The sequence below is a fragment of the Spea bombifrons genome, chromosome 3 (assembly GCF_027358695.1).
Source record: "Spea bombifrons isolate aSpeBom1 chromosome 3, aSpeBom1.2.pri, whole genome shotgun sequence".
NCBI classification, from domain to species: domain Eukaryota; kingdom Metazoa; phylum Chordata; class Amphibia; order Anura; family Pelobatidae; genus Spea; species Spea bombifrons.
In genome coordinates, this window is record NC_071089.1 from 68,149,403 (window position 1) to 68,176,464 (window position 27,062).

Here is a 27,062-nt window from a genome sequence, read left to right on the forward strand (position 1 = left end):
TAGAAAATGAATTGTAGGGATAACCATAGGGTTATTGAAATTGAATGCAGTATTTATTTAGCAACCCCCTACTAACACACACAAATACCAACATGCACAACATATGCATACTACATACATAAACATACCCCCTCCCTCACTCTTCCCCTTTCACTGACACACACTAACACCAAATACAATTACCCACTCACACACATGCTAACATGAAATACTAACAGAAATGTATGCTAACACCACACCCTAGCAAACACACACTAACATTAACACACATACACATCTAACAACAGTAACATGCACACACTCAGACAGCATACATTCATGCATGCTGACACCAAATACTAACAGACTCTCATACTAATACCATACACTAACTCACATACTAACATTATAAATCCACACAAATGCATACAATCACTCTAACACCATACACTTACACATACACTCAGGCTCATGCCTCTTTTCTCCTTTTCTCTCTCCTAGTATAGTACAGCTCTCCCCCTTCCACGTGCTTCTTACGTTGCACGCAGAGCATTTACAGTGCAGCTTACATTCTCCTTGTAGGCTGATGCTACAGTGTCACATAACACGCATTACGTGACCCCTGCTGGGGGCCTCAGTTACCATGGAGCCTGGGCACGCTGCACCTGCCATAGCGCACCCATGATTCATTGGACCATGTTGTTAATTTTGTTAATGTTAGTAGCTTTAAAAAGCAAAAAGCATGGTAATTGAAGCAGTTCTTAGAACTTGTATAGCATAGCAAGAATATAGTCAGACTATAAGTGGGTGAGGCTAAAACTTGCTAATGAAACTGATAACCCACACCTTAAAAAAGCAGAGATTTTGCCAAGGAACCTAATGTAATGTAAGGTCTTCAACAGGAATGTATAATGATCATGTGACGGATCGTCCTGTGCCCCAGACTGGACACATCCGCCCGTCAGCTCCTTCCCTCTCCCAGTAAGCGGACGCGCTGTGGCTGTCCGAAGAAAGCAGTCACAGACCAGCACTTCCCTCAATCATGAGACAGAACTTCATGCTTTGAGGTTAGAAACAGAACTCCCTTTATTACAAACACACAGAACTTATATACAATCTCCATTCACTGTGCACCAAACCCAACCCCCAATCCTATCAGTCACATCCCCTCACAAATCCCATCAGCCACATCCCCTCACAAATCCCATTAGTATACAGGGGATGTATCAGGTGAGGGGATTAAGGGATACAATGGGTTCCCCCACCTGTGTTATCCCCCCCTGTAGTGCGGGTGCCGTCTGGGCAGATAGGGCTGTGCTGGCTGATTAAGAGCCCCAGCCAGATTATAGGATCGTCTCTTTAAAGGTTGGAGCTGCAGCCACATTCAAACCGGGTACAAATAACTATAATTATAATAATAATAACAGTGAAGACCAGACAGGGTTCGTCACATTACTCCCCTCTTGTGCAAACGTCCGGCAGACACAGCCAGATCCCTAACGGATCGGCTTGGGGATGACCGGGCCTCTACTGTCTCTAGTCCTGCGGGGTAGGGAGAGCGGGCGTGCGGCCTCTGGGGCACCCTGGCAGCCCCATGTCAGTCACCCAGGCTCCTAGGCCTGGCCCGTAGTCAAAGGGTAAGAGGCCAGCCCAGAAGCCTCTCCAATGGGCAGCCCTCTTTAGTCTCCTCTGCAGGCATGGGAGACCTTTCTCCAGGGCTTCCTTTCCCCTCTGGGCCCTCAGCCCAGACTCGGCTCCCTCCCAACCTGATGGAACCCTCCCATGGTTACCCTGACTACGGGCTTGTCCCGAGTCCACTCCACATTCCCCCACCCAAACAACAAGAGCCCACTCCAAAGCAGCAGCAGTTTCACTTACCCCTACCTGGCTCTCTGAGCTGGGGCTCGTTTTGCCCACTGGACCATGCCGCTGGGGAGGAGTGCCGGTTGCCCTTCCTCCCATAATTGGTGACGGCCGCTGGGGAGGGTCGCCGCCTGCGCCCCCTCCCGGATGCTCGTGCTGGGGAGAGCCAGATAATGGGGGTGTAAGCAGTGCAGGGCAGAGGTCAGCGACTCTCTGCCCGGTTGCCAGTGCTTCTGCTTGTGCAGGGAACGGTGCTGGGCAGAGAACAGCGTCACTCTGCCCTGTGGCTAGCTCTTCCGCTGGTGGTTCCCTGCTAGCAGGTAGGGACCCTTCGCTGTGGGGCGGGCAGAGACCAGCAGCACTCTGCCCTGTTGCCGGCGTTTCAGTCAGCGCGAGGATTGCTGGTGCAGGACAGATGTCAGCGACTCTCTCTCCGGGTGTCAGCACTGCTGGTTGGTCCTCGTTAGCCGGCAGGAACACTGTGCTGGGGGATGAGCAGAGGCCAGCAGCACTCTGCCCCGTGGCCGGCTCTTCTGCCGGTCTGGCATTTTGCGGTGCTGGGTAGAGGATCGCGTCGCACTGCCCTGGTGGGTCCCTGCTAGCAGGCAGGGACCTTTCATTTTCGTGAGGGCAGAGGCCAGCGGCACTCTGCCCCGGTGCCGGCGCTTCAGCCGGAGTAGGAGGGGCGCATGGTGCTGGGCAGAGAACAGCGTCCCTCTGCCCTGTTGCCGGCGTTTCAGCCAGCGCGAGGATTGCTGGTGCAGGACAGAGGTCAGCGACTCTCTCTCCGGGTGCCAGCACTTCTGGTTGGTCCTCGTTAGCCGGCGGGAACACTGTGCTGGGGGATGAGCAGAGGCCAGCAGCACTCTGCCCCGTGGCCGGCTCTTCGGCCAGTCTGGCATTTTGCAGTGCTGGGCAGAGGATCGCGTCGCACTGCCCTGGTGGGTCCCTGCTAGCAGGCAGGGACCTTTCACTGTGGGGCGGGCAGAGGCCAGCGGCACTCTGCCCCGGTGCCGGCGCTTCAGCCGGGGGAGGAGGGGCGCATGGTGCTGGGCAGAGAACAGCGTCCCTCTGCCCTGTTGTCGGCGCTTCTGCCGCCTCTAGTGGAAACCCATAGACCGCTGCCTCAAATTCCGGCGACTGCATGCGGTCCATAATCGCCCGGAAGACTTCCTCCCAAAAGTGATTGCCCACTTTCACCTCTTCGGGCTCTGGCTGCAATACCAGGGGCAGAGTGGCTGAACCTTCAAGTCCGGAGGCTTGCCAATTACAGTGAGCGGCATCCGGAGCTCGCTCTGTGACATCTGTCGGCTCACACTGCAGGGCGTAGCTCCCCTCGAACAGCGCCAAGTATTCTGCCTCGAGGCACCATTCTCTGTCTACTAGTCTCTCAAGGTCTTGGCTGAGTTCACTTGTTGCAATGGGCGGCAGTGCTCTCCGGCGCTTGTCACTAATGTCCCACCATCGGTCCATGTTGCCATTGCCAAAGACACCCCTTTCCTCGAATGCCTCCCACAACAGGCCAGGCCCGCCAACATCCATCCCTTCCGGAGAATGGGGCTTTCTGGATTTTCGCTGCGGGCCTCGGGCTTCCCAGTATATGGCTCGGTACTCCTCTTCGAGCCCAATCTCCTGTCGGACCAGCCTCTCTAGCTCTGCAACCTCACCTGGAGATGCAGGTCCCCCGAACAAGTAGAGCCTCCCATTCACCTGGTCCCTGATTCGTTGTTCTAGGGTGGGCAGATGTGTACGTTGGCGGGCGCTCCACTTTTCTAGGGCCGCTCTCCATCTCACGAGCCGGGCTCGGGTCCGTCTCTCAAACTCCCATACTGGAGTCTCCGATTCGAGGGTCTCGACTCCCCTCCAAGTCACCCCGCATCCCGGTGACTGTTCAATCCACTCCATCTGTGGATCCGTTTGGCTCTTCCTCGCCAGGGTATAACGTTGTTCTGCGGCTAGTTGCTTTGGTCCGCTCTGGCCTGGAAGGAGTAGATCCCACCGCTTGCCACCAATGTGACGGATCGTCCTGTGCCCCAGACTGGACACATCCGCCCGTCAGCTCCTTCCCTCTCCCAGTAAGCGGACGCGCTGTGGCTGTCCGAAGAAAGCAGTCACAGACCAGCACTTCCCTCAATCATGAGACAGAACTTCATGCTTTGAGGTTAGAAACAGAACTCCCTTTATTACAAACACACAGAACTTATATACAATCTCCATTCACTGTGCACCAAACCCAACCCCCAATCCTATCAGTCACATCCCCTCACAAATCCCATCAGCCACATCCCCTCACAAATCCCATTAGTATACAGGGGATGTATCAGGTGAGGGGATTAAGGGATACAATGGGTTCCCCCACCTGTGTTATCCCCCCCTGTAGTGCGGGTGCCGTCTGGGCAGATAGGGCTGTGCTGGCTGATTAAGAGCCCCAGCCAGATTATAGGATCGTCTCTTTAAAGGTTGGAGCTGCAGCCACATTCAAACCGGGTACAAATAACTATAATTATAATAATAATAACAGTGAAGACCAGACAGGGTTCGTCACAGATCATAACAGAAAATGTAAAATGGCAAAGTAACAGATGTAACATATTAACATGGCTGCTAGCCTACCTTTCCACCCACTCCTGTGTGTAGTGGGGCGGTGATTTGCCTAATTATAAGATGACCCTGATTATAAGACGGCCCTCCAAAATTTGAATATTAATTTAGGAAAAAGAAAAAGAAGAAGCCTGAATATAAGACAACCCTATGGGGAAAAAAGTTTTACTAGTAAATATGCATTCACATGTAAACTATTTTTTCATATTTAATAAAAACTATGATTGAAAACAATATTTTTTTGTTTTTATTTCCTTTTATTTGCCACTCTGTCCCAGTTATGCATATCTGCCCCCAGATATTCCTTATACCCTCTGATATGCCACTCTGCCCCCCCCAAAATGCTTTATACCCCTATATGCCACACTGCCCCCAGATATACCTTTCAACCCCCAGTTATGCATATCTGCCCCCAGATATTCCTTATACCCTCTGATATGCCACTCTGCCCCCCCAAAATGCTTTATACCCCTATATGCCACATTGCCCCCAGACATACCTTTCAACCCCCTATTTACCACTCTGCCTCCTAGATATGCCTTATACACCCATATATGCCACTCTGCCCCCAGATATGCATTTTAACCTCCTATTTGCCACTCTCATACCCCCAGGTATGCGTTATACTCCCTCTGCCTCCCTGGTATGCCTTTTAACCCCCAATATGCCACTCTGCCTCCAGAAAATCATTGAACCCCGCCCCATGCCACTCTTAACCAGTGCATCCCTTTACTTCAGACCTGTGCTTCAGACTCCCTGGTGTCTAGTGGGGCAGCCAGTGGAGTTCTGTGCGATGCAGACCTCTACCATAGAAACCCCCAGAGGAAGTGCCGGCAGTGGAGGTAGTCCCCATCCCACAAACGTTCACCGGCTGTGGGATGCGTACAGACAACCTCTGCTGCTGCTGGCACTTCCGCTGGAGCTTCTATGGTGGAGCACTGGCCACCACCAGCAGAGGACTGCATCGCACAGACCTGCACCAGAAGCTCCCAGAGGAAGTGCCGTCAGCAGCAGAGGCTGCTAGAGAGAAGCATTCGGGTCCCCTGCAGCGCTGCGGGGGATCTGGATCTTAGTCTTGTAATCAGACCTCTACTTGAGGTCTGATTAGAAGACCTCGAATATAACATGAGGGATATTTTTTGGAGCATTTGCTCTGAAAAAAACCTTGTCTAAATATACCCCCTCATCCTTGCATCATGTGCCTTTTGGATTGGGTAAGGTAAATTTGTCTATACAAAATTGTGCAAGTTGCAAGAGAAAACAAGCAACTGGATTGTCACTCAACGTGCATGCCCTCATACCAATCCCTTCAATTTAAAGTCAAATATTAGTGAATATGTGAGTCGTCAAGTGTTCATGTGTAAGGATTTGAGACTAAAGTCTTAACTCTTAACTCAACTGACAAATTGACTCATGGGAGCTTGTCTGATTCTGAGTATAGCACTTCTGTCAGACTTGCACCTTGTTCCAATCCCTGTGCACACAGGTAGCCAGCTTCAATCCTTCATAGCCAGCTATGGCATATATATCTATAAGGCAGCATTCTTGTGAAGTTCTCATGCATGAAGGGACAGACCAGTAAGTAAGTGTGTCTTAGGAGTGCAGTGTTTGTATGCGCTTATGTGTGATGTTATTTTAAGGTGTTAGTATGTGTGTGTTATGAGGATGGGGAACATGCCAAATGGACGACCTTCTCCTGAATACATGCTTAGAAGTATGCTGTACTAAACCAAGCGGAAAATCTATGTAAAATGGTTGTTAAAACACTTGTTGTATGAGGATACACGTTTGATGATGTATGCAGCAATAATAATGGCCATATACAGTGTATTTACACATAGTAACTATGTTTTACACTATGAAGCAGCATATCAAAGGATCTCTATGTTGAATACTTTGCAGGGAGCCAAAACCCTGCCTATTTCAGATTAAAGGCTAGCATGATATCATGCCAATGGAACAGATCAAATGCTTGTACCTACAGTATTCATGCAGCGTTTCATTACTTTGTAGGTCTATTTCTTTATCCGAGTCTCTTTACTTAGACCTTCATGTACATGTTACACATGAGTGCTAATGACATTGTGTGTATGAATCCATCCTTCCTTATTCTCAAAACCATCCTACTGAGATGCATTTATTCACACAATATGAAGTGCTCTATGTTGTTTCTTTAAAGTGCACTTCTCCTAAGATTGCCTTTTTCCTCACTTAATAATTATATGCTTCTGTGTAATTTAATCAACAACCTAGGTAGGTTGCTTTTATCTTGTCTAATCAATAGTCCACTTGAACATCCTCTATTCAAATTGTATAATTGCTGCTACATTTCAGGTCTCAGAATCAGTATTTTGCTTCAACAAAAATACCTATTCCAGAATGATAAATAACTGTAATTACCATTATTTCATTGTAAATGGTCCCAGTTTGTAGCATTAATACTTTTGGGGCGTTTATTTCAGAGGAGAAATGTTAGAACAAGGGACCATAGTGTAAATCTGGAGGATCGGTGGTTTTGATGTAATGTAAGGAACTGCTATCAGAATTGGTATAGGCTAATTCAGTGAGGGAATATAAACATGCATATGATAGGCAAAAAGCTATCATGAGTCTAAGACAAGACCAGAATTGACTAAATATCTACATCAAGATAAGTGGACAGACTAGATGGGCCGAATGGTTCTCACCTGCCATGAAATTCTGTTTCTATGTTTTATTGTTAATTTTAGTTTTATCATGTTTATTATGTTTCCTTTGAAGGTATTGTTCCACCTTACTTTGCTGAAATAAGAAAAACATAAAACCAAGCATTTTTTTTTTCTTATGTTGGGTTTATCTGATTAAACCTTCAAAGGGATAAATAATATGATAGGCTGTATAATGTTTATAAGTTTAGCATACTAGAAATTGTAATCTTATGGAACAGCATCATGTAATAAATTCCATTTTTTTCGTACAAACAAGTCCATAAAAGGATTGAGTATCACCTTTAAATTGAGTTTTTTTCCCCAATTGTTTCTCCTCATAGCATTTCATTGGCTCGCAGTACATGCCGTTGGTTAAATGCATCCCTTGCTTACCAAGTCCCACTCGTGCACGAGAGTTACAAGATTGTCTAACGAGATCCACTGAGTCCATGTGCATTAACGGATCATGGAGGAGCATGCTTTTAAAGGTTGTGTATTTTTTTCCTTACAGCTAAAGAACGCATATTAAAGTAATTAAAAGTATTTCAATATTTCAGGTATTTTCCATACAGCCCACAACAACACTGCAAAGTTGTGTTTTTTACCAAATCACAGTGAATAGTCCTTCAGGTAGTTTCTATAAAGAAATGAGTTGTGAGCCAGGAATGACTAAGATGACTAATTTTTAAGAGATCATTTTGTCAGTTGTACTATGATGGCTCCTTGAGTCCTTTCTTAGCATTAAACTAAAACAGGGAACAGGGTGCACATTTGTTTGTAAACCAACAACTTGGATTTACATATATGTTTAAGGGTATTAGTATGAATTGTTACTAACAAACCACAAGGTGCTTTGTATTTGTAGATAACCAGCAAATCTTCAAAAAGAAACTCGAGTCTCCAATAATATTTAGAATAAAATATAATAGTAAATAAGAGTAAAGAAATTCGAAACTCTCTAAATAACTACTACTTCTTAGGTAGCAGGCTGAGCGCACTTGTTCAGGCAGCATATAAAGTATATTTCATTCTGCAGTCAGTACGGACAGTGCAGAAAACTTGTGTATGGGAAGATTTTCAATGAGTCATTATAAAATGGTCTCCTTTGGGTCAACTGGAGTGTGCCTCTAATCAGGCAGAAGGTGTTGTTGGCAACACTTTTTTTAAGATGCAGTCATAAGCAACATTTTGTGATGACATATGATGCAAAGGTCTGCTCAAGGAAGCTAACAGGGATTACATTAAATGGTTTTGCATGTGGACACTATTAATGAAGTTTCATTTGCCAAGTGACAACACGGAATAGACAAGACATGATATCGCAATCATGCAACTGGTGTCGTTAGCATATAAAATCCGAACAACATAACTTTATGAGGATGCATTTCACTCTGCCTCCTGGCTGCATCTGTTCTCATCCCTTAATGGTTCATTTAATTAAAATTATATTGGGGAAGTAAAGACAAATTAGTACATAATGGCAATATGCATATAAAACATTTACTGCATGCTGACAAATACCAAATACATACTATGAAACACAAGAAGAGGACATCTGGGTTAAAGATCTGGCATGTTTAAGAATGGGGGAAACTCAATGAATATTATGATCTATGCAATTATAGGACTCAAAAATATATACATTTTTTTTTATATATATATGTCATCAAGTTTAAACTCCATGCAGATTTCAGGACTGTAAGTACCTAATCCATTAGTTTTTGACCCAGAGCTGTTTAAATGTACTGATTGATTTTAATTAGATGTGATGTGTTAAAAAATAGATGACTGTTCTCCTTACTTCCATGCATTTGCAGATACTGGTTTATAGAGTTACAGAGCGTGCTAATAGCAAACCAAGAGTTAGAAATATATTTATAGTGTTATTTTGTGCTATTAAAACAGGCTTTTGTTTGTTAACATATTAAATACTGAGTTAAAGTTAAATATATTCATGCAGCGGCTGTAATTTGGACACCGAAAAATGAACCAAACGTTAGTAAGAAAGCAAGACTATAAACTCAAAATAGGCAGAGCCAAGCAGTCTGTGAAAAAAAATCATAGAAAAACACTGCAGGGAAGACCTAAGAAAGAACTTTGAAAGGAACAGTTATACCAAGAAACGTTGCCACTGCATATATGTTTATTCTACCACAAAATGGCCAATGTTTTGAGCTTGATTGATCCTCCTTAAAAAATTATGAAAATCATGGTTGGCCAGTAGTACTTGGACTGGAGTTTTGCAACTCAGCAGGAACAAGGAACTCTAGTGTGCTAACTACTAACACTAACTACGAAAAAGGGCTGCAACTAGAAAGGAAAGGTTAAGAAAACCTTAATTCTGATTCATTCTACCTCACTAAAATCTGTAATAATGTCAACTGATGTAGCCCCAAAATTCCATTTTGAATTCTTGTACTAAAGACCTACAATTATTAGATTGTTTTAACTAACCCTGGATTCAGAAAGTGAACTCAGCTGGTGAGCACCAACAGCCCAGATCATTGTGTTCATGGGCAGCTACTTCGAGATCAGCAAGGTTCAGCTTTACCAGTGAGGACCTCGAAGCTACAGACTTTGCTGCTAGGTACAATAGAGTTTAGCTGACATCCCAAATCATTTTGGTGGTAAGTAAAAGTTCTGTTAAGTTAAAAATGTTCTCTTTTGATTCTATCTGGAGATTTTTTTATGTGTTTTACACCACTGCCTTGTGATTCTCAAGGTGAGTGATTAAAATTCAGGTATAGTAATTCAGCCTGATGTAATAAATAGTATGACATATCTCCTACAGTTTAAATTACCTCAATCTGTAGCTGGAAGTTGCTACAGTGACTTTAATAACCTTATAACTTGCAGCAGCAAGTACTTTATCTCACATATTACAAGTTGTGTTCTATACATGTGGCACTGTGAGAAACCTAATATGACATGTTACCGGGCTGAACGGTAGATGATGTTTTCTATCTTACATAACTTGCCTTTTGAATGACCAATCATTCTAATGGAGTTATGGGAACTGGCAAATGATAAAGGATGTAAAGAGCACAAGTCCATGTAGATGCACAATATCTCCTATTGTGCTCTTGTCTACATTTGCAATATGTTTATAATTTGCTGAGTGCTAAAATCTTTCTAACTCTTTAACTGTACTTACGGTGGACAATGGGTTATATTGAAACTAACAATCTTTATTCATCTTGTGTTATATTTTATTATCTTTCCTTAATTATACAGACCATCCAAAACCACTATGGGACATTACATTTAATCAACTATTCATGGGTAGATTTTAACATTTTAGTTATATTATCCCATTCATAGTAAAGGGAGGCTCATTTTACTCTATTCACATTTTGGTCAGTAACCATGATCTAAATTAAGGCTGTGTATTGATTGACTGAATATACCAAGAAGCCAATCACAGAAACACACACAAAAACCCATTTAAACTTCCATCTGTTCCATCTTTTTCATAAGACCAAGTCTAAGGCACTACTGACCCTTTTAAGGAGCGATTATACCTGTTTTTTGAAGGGATCATAAAACTAGCAGGCAGTCACATGTAGGCAGCACCACCAGAAATAATAATAATAATTATTTTTATATAGCACCATCATATTCCACAGCACTGTACAATGGGTGGTTTGTACTTGACAGAGTGTCTTTCAAATCAGAACACCTATGTTGGGGATGTGGCAAGAGGGAAGAGAGAATGTGTTGTTGGTGCCAGAAATGAGCCATCCTCCCGCCTTACCCAAAGAGGTACTTTGCGACACTCTGCAACAGAGCATTCCAAGGTGGTCACATGGGAGTTCCAACAGCACCGACCTCTATTTACAGATTTGTGGGCTGTTCAGGGGAGATCTGGGAGTCTCACCAACCAGCCCATTATCCCGCTAAAGCAGGACAGTGGTGCAGCTACCCGGAATAGTGTTGGAAAATTATTCGTTCCCATAGCCCCATTGTTTAGGATGCATAATAAGGGTCCTGGTGCCCTGCAGAGACTTTAACATAAGGGATCTTAGGTTACTGATATATATGTTAAAATGGATGGTTCTTTTAATTGAAGAGAACTCATCTATATTTTTCATGCATTAATTCAATTTTGCAGTTCCTATTAGAAGGAATATGTTTTTTTCCCTGTAGCTTTCATTGCCTATGAGCTTGATTTCAGTAGCAGAGGTAGAATATGTTCAGAACTCTTTGAAGTTGTGTAACAGATGGCACAATGTATTTGGATATTGTTTGAGCTAAATTGGATTACAGATGTGCTTAGTACCAAGCTCCGGGCTGGCACACCTTTCTGCGGGGTTTGCACAATGCTGTGCTATTTGTTTTGTGTGCTTCAGTTTGCATTTGGATTTACATTCGGCTACAGCATCAACAAAATCTGCATGTACAGCACCTAATGAAAGGAAATTACCAGTTGCGGTTCGGTGACTCAGATTCAGATGTAACAACTATTTTTATTCCGGAATGCAGATGTCCAACTTTGCATCCATAATTTATAAAAAGCAACATTGCTGAGGACGACATAACCATATCCACAAAATGCAAGTAAATCACTTCATGGTAATTACACAAAATAATGTGCTTTTCCAAGCGCTGTCCTTTCTTGATAAATGAGCCAGTATATCTTATTAGATATCTGGAGAGTTCTCAATTCACTCGCAGTGCAATATACATTGAACTCGCCACACAACCGCATCATAAGTGACTGTCTATCCAAAGCCATGACCTTATCTTTCATTGTTATTATCACAAGGATTATGAAAACATTATGACTTGTTCGTCCCTCCAATGACCTTCAACTCCGCAGATGGGTCCCTGAGGCAAGATAGATTTGCTACTAACACATTTTTCTATCTACCTCTTCGCTACCGCAGAGTACTGTGTCTGAATTCAGCGCGTTCTGGCTAGGTCATTACCCTTAGAAATACATCATTATATTTAGAAACTAACAGTGCCCTTGGGGAAAATTACCAAAATAGGTTTTCATTGCGGGCCTCTAAGTTTAAAAAAGAAAAATTAATAGCTCAGAATTCCACAGTCCACCATCCAGGAAATACATGCAAAAAAAGGAAGAAGAAAAAACAAGGAGTACTTTATTACATAGATGACTGGCTAACGATTGACAGCTTATGTTTCAAATCTTTAAAGCTTTGAAACACGTTGTATACCAGGAACATAAATGAGCAAGGCTAGTTCAAGGATTTTTGTCACCCTAGGCAAAAACTCATTTTGTTGTCCCCTTATCTCTGCCCCTTGTATACCGCCCTTGGGAGATCTGTGCCATAGGCCGATGCCTACCTGGCCTAATGGTAGCGCTGGTTCTAGAAAATACAAGAATCGCCCAAAACATGACTTAGTACAGTAACAAGTACGTAGTAATCTGTTATTATGTACATTTTAGAAACGCTGCTGTATGTTATAGTGTAATATAATATGCAGTATTGCGTAATGCTACATTGTTTAGGTGAAAGGTCCAATTTGGTAAGAAAATGTAGAAGAGAATTGCAGTTTTGTGTAAAATTCCAATATTTGAGTAAAGAGGAGTAATTAGTGTTAAAGAACTTGAATAACTGTAATCCCTAATAGCCATTTGTCTGATGTCATCTCCATAGAAACAGTCTTTTCTTGGGCCTAGTACCAGACTTAAAGATCCGTATGTGGTATGTGACATATTATTTGTCAATTCTAATCAATGCATTTGTAGCTGCTTATTTAACCTATACCTTGTAATGCCTGTTATAAAGTCCTAGGTATACATGTTAGTGCCATATAGCTAAAACATACTTGTCCCTCATTCATAGTATGACAGTATAACTGTGCAATTAGGGAAAGCAACATCCTTAGGATCTTGAGGTACATTTGTATTTAGCAATAAAAAGTATTTTTCCTGATTCCATCTCCATCCGCCTTTGACACAAAGACGAAGGGCTGGAACCCTAAACACTTGCCCTGGCCAGTAAAACATTGTTGTTTCGCCCAGGAACACTTATTATTAGACTTTTATCATACCTAATACATTTTTTTTAGAAATTCATCCCTTTATAATCTCACTTCTAGTATTAACAGTTTCCCTGATTTAGGATAGGCTTATATTATACACAAAACATGATGCTTTGAACTCATATTTTTCCGTAAGAGAACATTTAAAATCTGGGTCACACCGGCTTAATTAGATACACCAGTTTACATCATGTTGGCTTTAAGACTGTACAGGTGGGGGGGAGGTTAAGCCACAAATGCCATTAAAATGAATCAAAGCAGAAACGCTATGAAACCACTAAGAATCAGTAACATATCCTGATTCGCGGATGCTACTAATCCTTTATTTCATTTTTTAATGATCATAAGTTGTGTATTCATAAGACACACTCATATTAAAATTCATATATCATGGCATGAGTCAAAATTGAGTATGGCAAAATGTAAAACAATAAACAATATATTTCAATGGAACACGTTAGTTATTTTATTAAATTTAAATTGTATTTAGTTTATTTACCCTACCTAATGAATTGCCACTAAGTACATTAAAAGCTCTATGTACTTTACAAATTTATACCACAAAATTCACCCAGTAAAGATTAAAAGATCAAAAGAGAAATATTTACATTTCTGAAAAGCACCTGAGTCTTGTACCAAAGATCAGGGTTAGATCTTCCACGAGAGAACATTTTCAATCCAGAAATGGCAACGTCAATTACCTGACTGTGAGAATTGTAAAAGGACTTTTTAAAAAAAGCAGTATATTGTAAGACATTTCAGTTACAGTATCAAATATTTCAGTTCTATCCAGCTTGAGAACAAAGATCTCCTTTATATGACTGAAGGCTGTGATGTTCAACCAACTTTTAATAGGGTGTAAGTAATTCAGTATCCACTGAGCAGTTTATTCTGGGCCATATTGGATTACTGCCTATAGCCTCCCAATTTCACCTTCTATTTATATGCTGGAAATCCATTCTTAGTGTGAATACCATCAAACAGCGGTAATTCTATAACTAACACTAACACTACATTAAAAGAAACAGTCATTTATGTTTGTTCCTTTTTTTAAATCTACCTGTCCTGTTAAATCTACCGGCCTCTTGTCACTGTGCTTTTTAGATTAATGAAATGTTACCGATTTAATGGGGAAGAATTGTTAATATCTGACTCATACATATGTTTTTCACTTTTCAGAAGTGAATAAATGTTATGTAAAAAGTTCTCTTTTCACCACACCTGGCAGTCAACTCGTACTCTCGTAAAAAATGTAGCTTTCTGAGTCCCATGCGCCATTTATGTAGCCACTGTTTAACTGCAAAGCCTTGCTTACATTACTGCAGAATGCTATGTTAATGCTGCATACTGATTAATAAATCAAATGGACAAAACATTTATAGTGGCAATCCAAATAAATTAAATTAAAACACGCATGCCATCCAACACGGTACAGAAATAACAACTTATCAAGACATTATCTACTTGCCATGTATCATTGGTTTTGATCATGGATGCCAAACATTTAGGTTGATCTCATACATGTCTCTTTTGCTACGGTACCTTTTTCGTTATGTCTATATTGTGTTTTGTGGTAGTATATGGTACTTGTATTTTATTCATTATGTATTTGATTTAAGTTTATTACCTTCAGAACTGTCCTAACATCGTAAAACCTCCAAGCCCCCAAAAAAACGGTTTGTCATTTATGTCTAAATTACTCTGAAGGATAGGATTGGTGAAGCAATCAACAGCCGATGACGAGTTTTTAGATGGTTTGAAGGTGATTTAAAACACATTACGGTAACACTGGCCAGTGGAGTAGCTCCTCAGTTTTTTCTGTTTACTCATGTAACATGGTGACTAAATATATTTGAAGTTAGGTGTTAATGACCTGGTTGTTGTGACTATGTTCAACTAAAATAACAAAGGGTTTCAACCAGCTACAAATGATTTATTAGTCAATTAATTTAGAGCCATTCTATGGATCAGCAGCTGAGATGACAAGACATGACCCCTGAGTGAATCTGAGAACATTGTAATTTTAATGGGAAAAACCTATCTCCCCTGGTGATGAGCGTTAACTAAATACTTCTTCTAGTTATTAGTTTTTCTCCTTTAATTTACATCTCCTTCTAACCTGGTATCAAAGAATTCATAGGTTGGCCCACTTGGGCCTGTGATAAGTAGAATATACTATATATTTATTAGACTTGTGCATGCTAATTCATACGAACTCTATTTTTAACAACATATGCTGGTTTCTTGCTTTTGTACGAATCTCCAATAATGAGAAATATCCCCGGGGAAACAAATGAAAAATGTTTCCATTCGCCTGCCACATTTTGCCGCACTTACAAGCTGATTAGGTGCTCTTTCATAAGGTAAAGTGGAAAGGGGCTGTGTGTAGGAGGGTACATAGAAACAATTTATAGGTAGAAGTAGCCTATTGGGCAGAGGGGATTAGGCATTAATGTGGCAGGCAGTGGGGTTCCCTCAAGCCATTCAAGGATGTGACGGGAGAATTTAAGCCAGGTTATGCCCCTACTTATCTACCGTAAACAAAAAATGCATGACTTCCTAGAACAAAATGAGGCCTTTCAGACGACAGATTACACATAGAGGTTTTAACACTTATTAGAACACTAATAAAGGAGCTGACAGGTCGCATGTGAGCCATCTCGGACACCCCAGAGTACATCCTGTAACCCTCTGTGACCCAAGGGTTAAGGGCAAGTTGGAAAAATAATTTTAAAAATTGAAGGCACATGCTTTCATAAGGTGGATGACATGCAGCAGAAAATGGGTATGGTAAGCAAAGGATGCAGGAGTTAGAAATGGAAATTCCCAGCAGCAGTGGCAGTAGCATCACCCACATGTCCAATTCCCCATCCCTTGCACCCATGCAGAGCACTAGATCCACAGGAACATCAGCCATTTGGACAGAGGCCCTTAATACTTTGGTGGGTACCACCCAAGCTCTCCAAAGTCTGACTAGCACCTCTGAAATGGTCAAAGACTACCTTGAGGAAATGTCATCACCTCCTACTTCTGACCTAAATTACTGGGACCGGAAACCTGTTATCTGGCCAGGCCTCTCCTTACTGATCCAGCAGTTGCTTTCATGCCCACCACCAGGGTCCAAAGCAAGAGAGTTTTCTCTGTGACAGGCAACATACTCAACCCCCCAGATAACACAGCTCTCGCCCCATACCTGGTGGAGCAGAGAGCTTTCTTGAAAGTCAATCTGCACAAATTAGGATAACCAGTACTCAATATTCAAAGTTAGTAAGGTTCTAGTGCTTCTGCTAAATCTCCTTTTTTACTCTGAGGGATCAATTCTTTTACTTTTTTTCAATATTGTGGAAATGTAGTCCTTCACCAACTTCCTTACTCTAAGGAATCAACACATCAAATGGGTCCAATTTTGAGAGAAATTTAGTCCCATAGCATCCTAGCCAATTATAAAAGGTCGCTGAAATTCGCCCTCACCGAACAACCGGAAACAAAATGTATTGCCTGAAAACAAATGTGTCAACAATGAAAGAAATATTTTGCCCAAATTGATTTTGATTGCCATGCACAAGTCTAATAGTTGTTTTGTTTCTTTATTAAATGTGTAGGGGGAGAGAAATATTCACTCTGCAGAGTGGGCATTCTCAGTAATTTAACCATTTAGGTGATTGTTCAATCTGCTTACCAGTGTTAAAATGATAACTCCATCCCACGGTACACAGCATTGGTGGAAGGTACAAGGTTCAGGATAACTTGCTTTTCATTTTGTAAATCCCCATTCCACAGTACACAAAATTATGGGATTTTGCTAATTTTATGGTAGTGGAACAGCAACATTATAATGTTTGCAGAATAATATGAATCAATGTTATTCTACTCTATTACTCTACTATTATTCTTGTGCTTCTGGTACATAATTAATTAATGATTTTTTTCTTCTATTACAGAAGGCAGTTCGGTTTGGCACATTCTAATTCAGCAAGGAATAATAGATTTATGTTTAAACATTTGCAGTGTTACATGTGGTTATTCTCTGGATAGGTTAAAATGTACAGTATATCATCAACTGATGAGTTCCAGTATATCTGACCTAGACCTTTCCAATTTGATAAATATTTGGTAAATCTATGTGAAATTACTTGAGTATTTTTTAAAAAGCTCCTGGTGACTAGAGCTAATTTGTGTGGTGCCGTGCAACTAAATCTGAGATTAACTCAGACTCATTCATGAATTACAGAAAGGAAGCAACGTAGAACGGGTAAATGCCTTTCAGCCGTCTCAAATCCACCTTTAACTCTTTCCATTTTTACACGTCTCGCAGAGTCTGGCATTGGACTTGAGCCAAGGCCAGCTCGGTCAGCTTTTTGTATTAGTATGTTGGTGAGAGCTGCGTTTCACATTGTTCTTACTTTGGACACAGCGAGGCTGTGAGGAAATAACTTGCTATTTAAGAGTCAAAAAACTATGACTTTCTTTAATATGTGGTAGAAAACAAGGTTTTATGGATGAAATGGCTGAGGATGCTTGTTGAAATCTTAACAAAGATTATATATAAAAAATTATTCTGGTGCAAATGTTTAAAAAGTGGTCTTATCACCATAGCAGCCAGTGGAAAAGGCTACAGACCAGTTTTCTAAGTTTGCATAAAAATCTCTTTTTACCCGTTACCCCTAAATGTGTTTAGTACATTATATATAAGCAGGTCTTTTCACTAAATGGCAAGTGAAAACAAGTTGGCAAAATATGTAAGTTTGCAATGGAAAACTCACACAAGCTGAGTTATAGTCCAACTAGCAAATTCATTATTCTCAACTTCCATTTGAGATTGCAAAAAGGAACTTTTGGAGCATAATTGAGATAATTGAGTTGAAACAAGAAAACCTTGCGAATTAATTCATTCATGAATCGCTTGGGAGTAGAAAATGTGGATTGGAACTCATTCAAGTCAATGCATTCTTCATACTTTTGGGGTCATTTTAGAATCCGCTGAGACTGAGATATATTCTTTAAGTCGCGTTACCCTCTCTTTGCTAAATCCAAGTCCAATCCAAGTAAATCCTTTGGTGCTAGTGAGCTCTTACAAAATGAAGAAAATAAAGGCTTATGGATGCTTATCAATTATTTCTCATATGGACAAAATTGAACTTGGTGAACATATTTCTATATACTATTTAAAAAAAATGTGTAGTATTGAGCAAAATGTTAATTACAATATAATAGTTCTGTTATCAAACCAATCACTAATAATTACTCATCTAACCAGTTCACTTTTTTCACATTTTCTCATTGATAGTGTATGCCAGTACAAGTTTATTTGGCGTAGTGTCTTGAAGGTGCTGTTTCACTGGTTAGGAAGTTGGAAAACTTTTTTTCTCGTTAGGTTATTTTGTCAGGTTGTAAGCTGCTGTCTAACGCTGTAAAATCTTCAGTATAATACACATCTGCATATATAATACAAAGGAATAACTTTACACTAAATTTTGTATGAAATATGAAGCACCTATGTAAAATATGCATCCACCAGATTAGGTCACTGGCTCATGATCAGTGAGACTGATCAAATATCAATACCTAAAGAGTCATTCATTTCTGAATACCTTCGACTTCCAGGTCAGTGTTGTTGAAGATGTTGTTATTTTTTAAACCAGCATTTCCATTGGAGCGCAGCATTGATTGTGACTTGGTCCTCACAAGCCTGTGAGGACTGAAGACACAAGTGTTTACCCCTTCGATGTGGCAGATGCAGCACTGAAGGGGTTAGCGCTGCACAATCACACATTTCTGCTCGGTATAATACGCATCTCAAGACTCTTGAAAAAGGGGTAAATTGTGCGTATAATACCATAGATTTTATGGTACTTCTAAGACCACATCATAAACTAACTCATTGTCATGGACAATCCTTACCCGTTATTTAACAACTTATTTAATAAGAAATATCTACAGTTCTGTAAATTGTGGTAGTTCTACTATACAAAATTATACAGAAGCAGACAAAAGTAAAAAAAAAGATAGGTAGAACACATATATTGAGCACTACCAGTGGAACACTATAACACAGTTACAGTTTATTCTTCAGAAAAAAAATAACAAGAACAGTAATGTCCTTGTATAAAACTTTGATGTACAGGATCTATCATTGCTTCAAAGCAGTTTTGACAGTAAGAGTTAAGTTGTTTAAAAAGTCCCAGCCAGACTGTATGGCTGTTGGGCACACTTTAAGACAAGCTTAAGAGCTCTGTCCAAATCAAGAGATTTCTTTTGCAGCATTAGAAGATTTATCCAATTAGGAGAAGACAGTGCTGTAAGCATCTTGGTTTTAGCATTCAACAGCAGGCATTGCTGGAAAAACAGAGTATTAGTTTTGCTTTGGAGGAAGTGCAGTCAGGCTTTCAGTGTACATCCGAGAATGTCTGACTGATCTAGACAATCACTCACTTCACTAAAAATCCATATCCCACAGTATGAAAATTGCAAAATAATTTTCAGCATAACCTTCTGCTATGTACTTGGTCTTGCATTAAGTGATAGATGCTTGGATGATAAGCCCCATGTAGAAGCACTTTACTAAATTTACATTTAAGGCCCTCTGACTTATATAGTGTTAAATAAACACGTGTTCTAACCTGAGATCCTCCAATATCTAAACAGATATCGACAGCACTGGCCGGTGAGATTGTGAAGGTTTCATGGGCACCAAGATGTGATTACAGGTAGATTAAATATTTAGGGATTTTCAGACTGCATCTGTCTACGGTATATCTTTCAAACATAAAATGCATAGCTAGAATTAATTGTGCATAAGTGCTGACAGCATCTGCAATGAATCAATAGCTCAATGATTTTGCAATATGATGTTAATGCCTGAGTCAATGGCATTTTAATGTTTTCTCTGAGGGTACAAAAGGCCTTGCACTGTGGGTGACACCATCATGGTCCTCTTGATGAGTAATCATGCCGCTTAAAATCAGCAAAGAGAGAAAATGGAGTTATGAAAACCTAAAAAATCTGTCCCATGCATATTGTTGAGCCACAAGGAACATCATCAGGATGTATCATCCAAGTATGAAAAGGGCTATACTCCTTACAGCATTTATAGTGGTTTGTGGTTATACCCCAAAATGAAGTGATTTGCACATTATCCTCATTGTCATTGACAGAACCAAATGTTAAAAAATGTGTGACATAAAAACTTATGGCCTGCATTGTATCAAGTCTCGTTTGGTGTTTTTGTTGCCAATAATCAAGAATGGGCTCTGGCTCTAGCACCCGGAGCCCTCCCCCTTCAGCTAGGTGGTTGACATATGTGGGTGGGGTCAGTGTCATTGGTAGGTGGGATTAATGGCGGATGTGGGTGGGACTGATAGTATCAGTGGGTGATACTGTGGGTCGGCTTAAGTGACAAGGTGACTTTATTGTGGATAAAGTACACTTGATGAAAAAGTGGAAGAAAAAATAATTCCAAACGATGAGTAATTTTATGGGTCAAAATATGAGAAGTTGTAAGAAACTCTTATTGGTGAACTAGCTTATAGTTGTGAAAATGTTGGTTAGATAATTACTCTTTTGTTTTATTTATGATAGCATTGACATTGATCACCCTTCATCAACACTTCTGTTACGGCTAATGTTCTGGATGACATTACTCATTAATAAATAATACTTTACTTCCATTTGTTTAATGTAAACAACAAAAATAAGTAAAAGCGATATGCACTAACAACAAGGTTGGCAACTTTCAAGCCAAGTAAATAGCCCAATAATACAAGAGCCCAGACATCTTGCAGACATCCCACTGTCCACTACTGTAGCCTGTTCAGGGGTGGGCTGGCCCATTGGGCAGGTAAAATCAAGTGGAACCATCAACCTCTTACCCTCCCACCGGTGCCAGAAGGTTTCGCCACATTTTGTTCCAAAATACTTCCTTCATCTGCAGACCTGGGGGATGCCATTGTTGTCAATCATGTGGCATTTTGGATGACTTTCCCAGCTCAGATGCCACACTGAGCTGATTATTCATGGCAGTGCTAATAAAGTCCCTACCTCTATAGACTTTTATTAGTGAGAGCGTCATGCTGACTGATTAAGAATGAGTCATTGTATTGTTTGCCACAGGTAGTATGATAATGAGTCAAGTAATAATAAAAACTTGGTGGGAGTTCCCTTTAAATTTAGAGCTAATAACTTGTAGCTGTCCCAATATCTACCATAATCTGTGTTTTAGTACCTGTCAACTTCTTACAGTCAAAGAAGGCTAGGGCTAACATTGGTTGCATTGTGGGAGGTAATACAGTATAATTTTGCAAACAATAATTCTATAATGAAGTATGAAGTGTTTCATAATATTCACAAGACCAAAAGGTTGGAACTACTGTAGTGTTTCTTTCCTAATTGTTTTAGTATGATACGTTTTATATAAATCCATTATTGATATTGATATGAAGAGTGAGTACAGTCTCTACATTTCCTTTTTATAATAGCGGAGCCTTACGAGTTGTCTTTTTTTTTTTTTTTTTTTTTAGAACTGGTCTGTGCATAATATGGAGTTTCGCTCTAAATCCTGAACCTGAAATAACAATGGCCAACCCTGTTCCATTCAGAAACAAGCAATTTGTTTATAATAAGGAAGAAGAATAAAGGTAATGCATCAGCTCGATAAAAAATACCACCAACATATGCAAATCGTATAAATATTGATACAGTATTTGTTTATTCATTATTTGTCTTTCCTTAAACAGCATGGCTAGTGATGTTTAGAATATTGAAATGTCACAGGTTTGCAGTAATAAGGAAGGAGATAGGGTATTTGGGGAGGTATAGGAATGCCTCAACATTTTTTTATGACAACACAGTAGGAAAACTACAACATGCCTATTTCTTTCGGAGGGGTAAGTGAAATACCGTATTTGCTCGATTATAAGACGAGGTTTTTTCCAGAGCAAATGTTCTGAAAAATACCCCTCGTCTTATAATCGGGGTCGTCTTCTCAGACCCCCCAAAAAATGTCTGCTGGGGCCATGCTGCTTACCGGTCGCGAGCAGCGTCTCTTCTGTTAGAAGCAGGAGGACAGGAAGCTTGCAGCGTCCTCACAGAGCTCTATCTCCCCCTCCCTCCTCTGGGGGCGGGGCCAGAGAAGTTGCTCTACAGCCGGTCCCCTGCAGAAGTCTTCGAGTGAGAGATCTGCAGTTCAGGTAAGGGGGTGGGGGAGGGTTTTTGGGTAAGTATGTGTGATTAATGTGTGTTTAATGTGTGAAGTATGTGTGATTAATGGAATGAATGAGTATTTAAATGTGTTTGTGTGTGATAGCATGGATGTGTAAGGGGGGTGGGGGTTGTAGCATGGCATAGGGAGGCTGTAATCCCACTACTATCATCCCCAGGTTCCAGCATGTACTGGCTGCCTTGGCTTGATAGGAGTGTGATTGCTGTTAGCAGTTTGATATATATATATCAAACTGCTAACAGCAATCACACTCCTATCAAGCCAAGGCAGCCAGTACATGCTGGGTTAAAAGGCATATCATGGGGCTGAGTGGCATATAGGGGGTTAAAATGCATTTCTGGACCTCCAGAAATGCATTTTAACCCCCTATATGCCACTCAGCCCCATGATATGCCTATATACCTCCAGAAATGCATTTTAACCCCCTATATGCCACTCAGCCCCATGATATGCCTTTTAACCCCCTATATGCCAGAGTGGCATATAGGGGTATAAGGCATATCATGGGGCAGAGTGGCAAATAGGGGGGTATAAAGCATTTCTGGGGGCAGAGTGGCATAACTGGGGGGGGGCAGGTTGGCAAATAAAAGGAAATTTAAAAAATATATTTTTCTCAATCATAGCTTGTATTAAATATGAAAAAATAATTTACATGAATTAATATTTACTGGTAAAACTTTTTTCCTATAGGGTCGTCTTATATTCAGGCTTTTTGTTTTTTTCCTAAATTAATATTTTGATTTTGGGGGGTCGTCTTATAATCGGGGTCGTCTTATAATCGAGCAAATACGGTAGTTACAGTTTCTGTGCAATTTAACTGTCGCTGACATATTTCAGTTTAATCATTTTCTTCTATTGGTATTCAGCCAAGTCATTACTGTGAATGTACATTTAAAATCTATGCATCAAGGATCTATCTAGTTTTCCATCTGTGTCCCCACATCAGTTATCAAGATGTTCTTAAGAAAGGAGGGAGAAAGTATGATGTCCTTATTACCCCACTACAGATGATACAACATAGCATTGAAAAAAACACTTTATCTAAAAAGTGAAATACCATTACTAGGTGCTTTCTCTCTACTGCAAGTCACTCTTTAAGATTATGTGGGTCATTAGGAACAGTGCCAGCAACCAGCAGGCAAGGTCAAAAGTGGAGAAGTAGGAGGTGGACTACAAACTAAGCACCACTCTCGCCATCTTGAGAGAGACCCCTTGGTTAGTTGCCATACTGTCAGGGCATTTCTGAAGAGGTACATTAAATAGTAGTCATCTGAGCATGCCAATTTTCTATTTGTATGGAAGTTGTTATTTCTCATTATAGTTTTTCTGGGTGTTCATATGCAGCCCATGGACTGTACCTAAACCTGCTGATTCTTTTACCTTTGGCGACAGAGCTCAGTATTATTTATATAGCACCGCACATAACCATTCAATTATCATTGAGTTTTGTTTTTCATTTTAAGTATTAAGTATTTTTCATTTGAAAATAGACATAGGAATAGGCATACCACATATGATCTGCAAATGTTTCCTACCTTCGGCTTCATTTTGTGTCGTTTCAGCTGAATAAGTAGAATGTAAAGACTGCGTTATCTAATTTGTTCCTGCCATTGGTGTTCAGGGCTCCAGTGGTATTTACATAATCTTGCAGCAGAAATGAGCAGTGAACCCAATGAATACATATTCAAAAGGGTGCTAGGTCTTGTCTTCAATTTATCTTAACTTGGTGATGTGCTGAAATGCATTTCTCCTGCCGACCTCTGAAGAATTAGCATACAGTTTATTTCTTAGCTAACTCATAAATAACACATCTGCTTGTGGCTGAGACGCTCTTTTTGGTCAGCTCTGATCAGCTCCTTAGCTTGACTACAGAATAAGAAATGATCCGTACGCCAGAAGAGACCCCTGGGCTGTATAAATAAATCAAGTTAATTCTATCTCAGAATATCAGTAAGTTCAGAGAAACTTTCCATTTGCTTTGTACTCTCCAAGAGTTACAGTGAGCATAGACGCTATGTTGGTCCGTAACATGTTGTGTGAAAGCTTATAAAATCTCATCTGGGTTCCTGTTCTCTGTTCTCTCTGCGAGTCTAAAAATCAATACTGTTATCATGGCTCTTTTGATGAACATGGAAAGCTGGCACTTGTGTCTAGAGCAAATATATTCCGATTCTTTCTTACTCACAATTTTCCTCATTCGATTTCAGGGTGTTACATCTGCTCAGAGCTTGTTGGCAACATCTGGCAGCATTGTCATAAATGCTGTATTATGCTGCATCATTTGCTTTAAAATACAAGTATATAATTTGATGTCTGATTCCACCCCCAACCCCCCTTGACTGTCAGAAGGGCACAATAAAAAAAATAGAAATGAAAAGATTCATTCAATCAAGCTGCAGGTGGTCTTGCTTTCATTTTTTTTAAAGGATGATTGCAAAATATAATGAAATATAATACAAATGTACTAAAGACAGAGTTGATGCATAAAGCACTGAACAATTGTATCTATGTATCTGTCTGTCTATATATCTGCCTGACCCTCAACACAAACATCAGCAGAGATCTGCATTCTCCTACTGAATTCCAGATATTTGTTGTGGTATCAGTCTGTTAGAAAGCAGCCTCACAAATAAACCCACACTACCCAACATAAGAATAAACTGTGTCAGCCAGAAGTCAATCAAGCCAACTAGAGCTTTTTCTGAGAAGAATCTTTCATCTTTATAAAAGGAATTAACAGAGGTGCAAATGACAGTATATGGAGAATCCTCTGGAGTTCCCTGGTGATCCTTCCACCACACTGACTGGAGTATTCTAATCATTCCCCTCTGAAACAAGAGCTCCATAACCTAAAAGGCAAGGGCAGCATATATACAGTAGAATTTTACACATCATGTTGGCAGATAACACATAATTAATTATTGTCATATATCCATACTTTGATGGATACCATTTACATTTGTTATGCTTGGATAACATGTTACTGAGAGAGATTAGAAAACAAGAAAGCATTGTGCGGATCAGTTGAGAGGACACACCTGAGTCAAACTATACTGCAAAGAAGGAGTATGTTGCTGATTTATGTGGCCCCCCTCTTATGTCGCATCTGTTTCTGTCAGAAGTATTGAGGCAGGACATTTATGCAAATGTTTCATTATTTAAAATGATCCCACAGCAAAATTTGACATGAAATCCAGCTATCTGCCCAGTCAAGAAGTTGTAACATACTGTCTGGAAACACTGCATTGGTTTTGCAAAGTCTGGGCAATTGCTTACAACCAAACAACTACATCCTCCTTCTAACTTCTGTTTTGCCCCAACCTGTCACAGGGCACCCTATACCCTTACTGGGTACTCCCACCAAGATGCACTTTCTTCTGCAGAGACACCAGTGGTTAATCCCTTCAGGGGGATGACGCTGCACCAGAGCTGCTTTGGCACCGTGGCTATCCATAGCTTAGTGTATTCAGAGGCCACCAAGCGCAGCCCACCCCAAGCATCAGACAGCACCGGAGAGCGGTCACAACCGCCACTGCGAGTGATTTTGCCACTCGCAAGATGGCGACGTGTCCGTTAAAAAAAATAACAACGGTGGAAAAGTTCGCCCTCTAAAGAACTCTGGCTCCCTTTGCAGGTTGAATATAGGCACTGCATTCAATCATGCAAGTCAATGGAGCCCAGCTTTCTAATTACAATGTGATAAAAATATTTAAAAAATAATAAAAAAAAAATATGGGAAAAAAAAAGCTTAAAAAACAAAAAAGTGGTAACATTTAAAAAGAATTATGCATCAGAGGAACCATCCAGTTCCAGCAAAATGTAAAAAAAAGTCCAAAAAGAATAAAATAAAGTTTATGAGCAAGTGCTAAAATTAGTGCTGTATCTTCCCAAAAATTGATCCCGATCGAAGTTCAGACAAGAACCACAAAAATCTGGCAAAGATACAGTGATATGAAGTGACTTTTATAGGCAGAGAGCAGACACCTGACAAGACACAGCTAGCAGGCTAGCAGAGTCAGAGAAATGTATTATCTGAGTTTTTAACCATTGAAAAGTCCTTTATGACCATATCGAGATGAATTACTGTTGATTAAATTGAATTACTTAGATAAACTGTGTATTCCATGGTACTGTCTGATAAAAAAAAATTGCGTCAATAGATGGCATATCACTTCCAAATACAAAAATTTGTCTCAGTCTCTTTTATCGACAGTCCTTTACACTTGGATAATAGTTTTACTGAGCATACAAAAATAACATGTTTTTTTCTTGATAAGAGTGTACGGATTTAGGAAGGGCTGAGGTCAGAATGATCTCATCAGTTTCAAATCAGGAGAACTCTGTAGAAAAGTTCTTAAGAGCCAAAGTGCTGAAGAAATTTGATTAATATCTAGCCTGTGATTAATAACACTGTAGGCAGAAGCGCTTTCCAGCAGAGTGAGATTTCAGCAGAGAGGTTCAGGGAGATTAATTGCAACTGGGCTGATTTAATCCCAGCTTCTGACAGTATCAAGTGAATCTAGGACTGCCTGCATTGATGAAAGGTATATTTGTGAGTTTCGTCAGAACCCCGTCCCCTGTTTTCTTTTCTCTTTTTTTAAGACATGGAAAATCATTAAGAAGTGTACAGCAGAGATTGTTTTTATTATAGATCTAGACTTTTTCTGACCTTACCAAACTGATTCATATTTTTGGTATGGTTC

At 40.5% G+C, this 27,062-nt stretch overlaps 1 long non-coding RNA gene across 1 annotated transcript in view; it reads left to right on the top strand.

Annotated features, from left to right (window-relative positions):
• The window catches only part of LOC128483311 (uncharacterized), a 62,231-nt gene that overhangs the window by 29,257 nt on the left and 5,912 nt on the right, over positions 1 to 27,062 (top strand). Inside the window, exon 2 of the long non-coding RNA XR_008351057.1 lies at positions 21,659 to 21,775. This is a non-coding gene — a long non-coding RNA (uncharacterized LOC128483311). The remainder of the gene's footprint in view (positions 1 to 21,658; positions 21,776 to 27,062) is intronic.